We start from the raw sequence: 7124 nt of genomic DNA, 5'->3' as shown, positions 1-7124 counted from the left end.
AAACCAGTCAGTAAGGGAAAAGATCAGCCATTCAGCAAACAGTCACACTTTTACATGATAAACAAACCAGTCAGTAAGGAAAAAGATCAGCCATTCAGCAAACAGTCACACTTTTACATGTAAACAAACCAGTCAGTAAGGAAAAAGATCAGCCATTCAGTAAACAGTCACACTTTTACATGTTAAACAAACCAGACAGTAAGGAAAAAGATCAGCCATTCAGCAAACAGTCACACTTTTACATGATAAACAAACCAGTCAGTAAGGAAAAAGATCAGCCATTCAGCAAACAGTCACACTTTTACATGATAAACAAACCAGACAGTAAGGAAAAAGATCAGCCATTCAGCAAACAGTCACACTTTTACATGATAAACAAACCAGACAGTAAGGAAAAAGATCAGCCATTCAGCAAACAGTCACACTTTTACATGTAAACAAACCAGTCAGTAAGGGAAAAGATCAGCCATTCAGTAAACAGTCACACTTTTACATGATAAACAAACCAGTCAGTAAGGAAAAAGATCAGCCATTCAGTAAACAGTCACACTTTTACATGTAAACTAACCAGACAGTAAGGAAAAAGATCAGCCATTCAGCAAACAGTCACACTTTTACATGATAAACAAACCAGTCAGTAAGGAAAAAGATCAGCCATTCAGTAAACAGTCACACTTTTACATGATAAACAAACCAGTCAGTAAGGAAAAAGAATAGCCATTCAGCAAACAGTCACACTTTTACATGATAAACAAACCAGTCAGTAAGGAAAAAGATCAGCCATTCAGCAGACAGTCACACTTTTACATGATAAACAAACCAGTCAGTAAGGAAAAAGATCAGCCATTCAGCAAACAGTCACACTTTTACATGATAAACAAACCAGTCAGTAAGGAAAAAGATCACTCATTCAGCAAACAGTCACACTTTTACATGATAAATATTAATATTAATATTTGTAGGAGCCATTTGAATAGTTTATGTTTATCATTTATTGTCTTTAAATATTATCATTTACAAATTCCATTTTTTTACATTCAGAACTTCATTTGTTTCTCTACATCTAATATAATTCCTGTTTTGAGTATGTGTGAGTGAGTGAGTGTGAATGAATGAGTACGCCCTCTACAGGCAAAGGGGGAAATATGCCGACAGGTATATAGGTGTGCCATCCGGATGCCAATAGGAGGGTTCGGTGATGCGCACACCATCAAAGACCGTGGCAAAGAGAGGAAGAATGAATGGACATTGGAATCCAGAACATTAGAAACTTACAAAGACACTTGAACCCTTGAAGTGTGTAATTTATATTATTTCTGTTAATAAACCACAATCAACTTTATTTTCGACTCCTCGACTGTTTAACACGAGTCAGTGATCATCACACCGAACCCCAGGAATTGTCAAACAAACAAAGGTCAATGGGACACCAAAATAACACCAAGGTTTGGACAATACAATAGTCTTTGATGCACGCAAGAAGAACTGCTTCGTGGAACACTGAACATTCTTTGGATTTATGTGGAAAGGAACTCGCTGGACTGGGAAAGCGCAAACTTGAAGAACAAAGGAAAAAGCGGAGAACAAACATTTTAAAAGCAAAGCCCCTTCGAAGGTATGGAAACTTTGAGTTAATTGAACTGTCGGACTTTAAAGAAGACATATCGAACTTTTGAATACCCTTTTACGGACAAACTTTTGAGTTTTGAATTAAGGAGTAGGCCTATATTTTTGTTTTAAACTCCGCTTTTGGTTTGACTTGACGGCTCGAGAAGAAAACGCCATTATACCTTTCTGAAACTTTTTGAAAAGGATTTTTGAGTTTGATGGACACGTTTTGTTGAAAACTAGCGACCCATTTTTGATTTATTATTTTTGCCTTAACGAAAAAGTAATTGTTTGCAATCGAAATGGCGGATTTGGAGCTAGAGGAAGAAAATTTGGAAATGAAGTATACGTCAGCAAAGATGCGCTTGTCTCGCCAAGGCAAAATGTCTCACCTGACGAGACGAATGGGAATAGTTGATACTTTGATGGCTGACAGAGACGGTTTAGATGAAGTAAAAGAAAATATGATCAAGTTTAATCAGCAGCTGGTAGAATTCAAAGAATTGCATGTCTCATTCCAACACACTTTAAGCGCAAAGGACAAAACCGACGACACAAAGGCCTGGTACAATCCGCGAATAGAGGAAATTAATCTGTTTATGGAAAACGTGTCTAAATGGATCTATGCTGTGGAAAGCAATGTAACCAGCTCAGAGACTGTGTTGCCTTTAGAACTGCAAACAGGTGCCGTCTTAGATGACGAAGACAGAAGTTCTGTAGCTTCAATGCGCAGTCGAACTTCTGCACGCAGCCAGTCCTCCACAAAGTCGGCGCGCGTTGTTGCTGAAGCTGAACAGGTTGCGTTACTTGAAAAGGCCAAAGCCTTAGAAAAAAGACACAGCATTGAAAATGAAGAAGCACAATTACAAGTGCAAATGCAGCTGCAAAAAGATGAATTAAGGAAAAAGAAAGAAAAACTTGACATGGAAGCAGAATTAAATGCAAACTCAGCCAAATTGCAATATCTTAAAGATGCTGAAGTAAAACCATTTGGTGACAGTGCAGGAGATGCAATGAATGAATACCTTGAACAAAGTACAGTGAGACTCAAGGAAAATGTAACTGTCCAGTTCCCATTTACCCCTGCAGCAGCTAGAATAGCAAGTAGAATCCCATCTGCAACCGCCAGAACACCAGCTGCACCTATAGCCATTGGTGGTGGTAGGCTATATGGGCCAGCACCCCGAACCCCATTCCCTCAAACGCCGCTAGAGCGACCAGGAGGAAACCAGGGCACTGATGCCATCACCAGAGTTATGGAAATGCAAAACTGGCTAACCAGTCTGCTCATAAAGCAGCAAACATTGACTACTCTACCCAAAGGCAACATTGAGAACTTTAATGGTGACATATTACAGTACAAGTCATTCATTCACTGGTTTGATCACATCATTGAGGCCAAAACTGACAATAACCATGACAGGCTGCTGTACCTCATTCAGTACACTAGGGGGAAAGCACAAGAGCTCGTCAAAAGTTGCCAGCTGATTGATGATGCCAGCAGAGCCTACAGGAAGGCCAGAAAGCTGTTAGACCAGCACTTTGGGAATGAGTACAGGATCTCATGCGCCTATATTGAAAAGGCACTCTCACGGCCCACAGTTAAAACAGAAGATGTGAAAGCTCTGCAGGACTTTGCATTGTTCTTGAGGAGTTGCTGTAATGCCATGGAAAATGTGGAATACATGGAGGAGCTGGACACCATCTCAAACATGAAAAGCATTTTGCTAAAGTTACCCTATAGATGGAGAGAAAGGTGGCGTGTGGAAGCATGCAAAATTCAAGAACAGAATATCCGAGTCAGAATGAAGGACTTGGTCAACTTCATTGAAAAACAAGCCACCATTATTTCTGACCCAGTGTTTGGTGACATCCAAGATTCAAGCACTAAAATGAAACCCAAAATGCCAGTGAAACCACCTGCCAAAGGAAGCTTTGCTACAAAAGTGGATGTGACGTCAACTGCAGTACCATCAACCACCACATGTCTGTTCTGCACTGGTGAGCATAACCTGGAGACATGCACACAGTTTGACACAAAGCCACACAGGGACAAAATCACATTCCTCAAGCAGAGTGGAATTTGTTTTGGATGCCTGACCAAAGCCGGTCATATTAGCAAAGACTGTGCAAAGCGCCTTACCTGCTCAATTTGCAACAAGCGACACCCCAGTGCATTACACATCAAATCCGCAGTGTCAACATCAGAACAGACATTTGCCAGTACCGTCAAGTCTTCATCTGATGTGAGTGAGCATATTGGGGCCGGTAGCACACACAAAACATCGAACTGTGCCATGTCAATTGTACCTGTGCAGGTCAAGTGCAACAAGGATAGCAGAGTCATCAACACCTATGCCTTCTTAGATCCTGGCAGCTCTGCAACATTTTGCACAGAGAATCTAATGCACAAATTGAACATCCCTGGAAAAAGGACCAATATACTGCTAAAAACAATGAACCAAGAAAAACCTGTTGATACTTACCTGGTAAAAGGACTGGAGGTCAGTGCGTTAAAGGAGAACAACTACATTGCACTCCCAGAAACATACACCCAATCCTCCATGCCTGTGGATACAACAAACATACCTAAAACTGAGGAACTAAGAAAATGGACTTACCTAAACGAAGTGCAAATTCCAACAGTGAATGCTGAAGTGGAGCTATTGATTGGAAACAATGCTCCTAAGGCTCTAGAACCATGGAACGTAATCAACAGCCGTGGAAAAGGACCTTATGCAGTGAAAACCCTACTGGGGTGGGTTATCAACGGTCCCCTAGAAGCCACGCCCACTGCAGATGCTGGTGAGTGTCATGCTGTGAGTGTAAACAGAATATCTGTTGAGAAATTGGAGAACTTACTTGTACAGCAGTACAATCATGATTTTAATGAAACAGTGGATGACAAAGAAATGTCAATGGAAGACAGAAAGTTTGTGAAAATTGCTGAACAGTCAGTCAAGCTGCAAAATGGTCATTACAGCATAGACTTACCTTTTCGAAGTGACTGTCCAGTGATGCCGAACAACTACCAAGTTGCAGAACAACGGCTAATTAGCCTCAAAAGGAAATTCAAAAGAAATGAACAATTCCGACTTGATTACACAGAGTTCATGGAAAATGTGATAAGCAATGGACATGCAGAAGTGGTACCACAAGCTGGAAGTCAACGAGCTGATGGAAGGCTCTGGTATGTCCCACATCACGGTGTTTTCCATCCAAAGAAAGGCACCATCAGAGTGGTGTTTGACTGTGGCGCCACATACCATGGAACATCTCTCAATGCTGCACTCCTCCAAGGCCCAGATCTGACAAGCACTCTCATTGGTGTGCTCACAAGATTCAGACAACATCCAGTAGCCTTGATGGCTGACATTAAGTCAATGTTTCACCAAGTCAGAGTGTCAAGAGGTGATGTTGACTTTCTTCGCTTCCTCTGGTGGCCTAAAGGTGACGTATCTCTGCCCCCTGTTGAGTACCGCATGACTGTGCATATCTTTGGAGCAGTGTCCTCTCCAAGCTGTGCAAACTTTGCACTAAGACAGACAGCTAAAGACAACAGAGGCACTTGTAGTCCAGATGTGGTGAGCACAATTGAATCAAATTTTTATGTTGATGACTGTTTGAAGTCTCTTGAAACAGAAGAACAAGCAGTGGAGCTGATGAGAGAACTTACCTGTGTCTGCCACAAGGGAGGATTTCACCTTACCAAGTGGGTGAGTAACAGCCGCACTGTACTTGCACATGTACCCAAAGAAGATAGAGCCACTGAAATGAAAGAGCTGGATTTGGACAGAGACAAATTGCCCACAGAAAGAGCATTAGGCTTGCTGTGGTGTGTGGAAAGTGACACATTCAAGTTTAATATCTCCATCCCTGACAAAGCACCCACAAGGAGAAACATACTGTCAATGGTCAGTTCTATATATGACCCTCTGGGTTTCCTGTCTCCTCTAACTCTGCCTGCCAAGTTGCTCCTGCAGGAGCTTTGCAGACTGAAGTGCAGCTGGGACCATCCAATACCCCAGGCGTGTGTGGAGAGATGGAGAAGATGGGTGGCTGGTCTGGATGAGCTGAAAGACTTCAGAGTGGCACGCTGTGTGAAGCCAAGTGAAGCTGGAACGTCTGTGGAGGTTGAACTCCATCACTTCTCAGACGCAAGTGAGCAAGGCTATGGTACAGTCAGTTACCTGCGCCTACATGCAGAGACCCACACTGTGAACATCGCCTTCATGCTCGGCAAGGCCAGGGTGGCGCCACTGAAGCAGGTGACCATACCTCGCATGGAGCTGGTGGCAGCAGTCGTAGCAGTGAGAGTGGACATGATGCTCAGAAGAGAATTGGAGATGGAGCTGAACAGCTCAACATTCTGGACGGACAGCCAGTCAGTGCTGAAATACATAGCAAACCAACACACAAGATTTCGAACATTTGTAGCCAATAGAATTGCTGTTATAAGAGAGAATACAGACATCTCGCAATGGAGATACATTGGAACTAAACTGAACCCGGCTGATGTTGCAAGCAGAGGAGTGAAGGCAACCACCTTTGTGAAATGCAGAGAGGGCTGAATGGACCAGAATTCCTTTGGACATCAGAGGGTGAGTGGCCGCAGAACCCATTACAGTCATTGTCACTTTCAGAAGATGACCTTGAGGTGAAGAGTTCAGCCACATGCAATGCTGCAATCCAGAAGTGTGGTAGTCCCACATTGGACAAGAGTGAGAAGAGGATTCGCAATAGGAGACATTGTGATGGTAGTGGACAGCACAGCCCACCGTGGATCCTGGGTTCTGGGAAGAATTGAAGATGTTCTACCAGACTCCAAAGGGCTTGTGAGAACAGTGAAGATCAGAACGAAGACTGGTGTATATGACAGACCAGTGACAAAACTCTGTCTGCTATTGGAATGTGCAGAAAGTTGAGTATAATTAATTATGATTTTGATAGATGTTTTGTTAATGTTTACATTGAAGAATAATAATGCATTGAAGCATTTTTAGGCTCCTTTTAAGTATTTATGTTTGATAATTGTTGCCCATGCACACAATTAGGGGCCGGTGTGTAGGAGCCATTTGAATAGTTTATGTTTATCATTTATTGTCTTTAAATATTATCATTTACAAATTCCATTTTTTTACATTCAGAACTTCATTTGTTTCTCTACATCTAATATAATTCCTGTTTTGAGTATGTGTGAGTGAGTGAGTGTGAATGAATGAGTACGCCCTCTACAGGCAAAGGGGGAAATATGCCGACAGGTATATAGGTGTGCCATCCGGATGCCAATAGGAGGGTTCGGTGATGCGCACACCATCAAAGACCGTGGCAAAGAGAGGAAGAATGAATGGACATTGGAATCCAGAACATTAGAAACTTACAAAGACACTTGAACCCTTGAAGTGTGTAATTTATATTATTTCTGTTAATAAACCACAATCAACTTTATTTTCGACTCCTCGACTGTTTAACACGAGTCAGTGATCATCACACCGAACCCCAGGAATTGTCAAACA

This window comes from Odontesthes bonariensis, chromosome 7 (assembly GCF_027942865.1).
Source record: "Odontesthes bonariensis isolate fOdoBon6 chromosome 7, fOdoBon6.hap1, whole genome shotgun sequence".
Classification (NCBI taxonomy): domain Eukaryota; kingdom Metazoa; phylum Chordata; class Actinopteri; order Atheriniformes; family Atherinopsidae; genus Odontesthes; species Odontesthes bonariensis.
Note: the sequence above shows the minus strand (reverse complement) of the source record.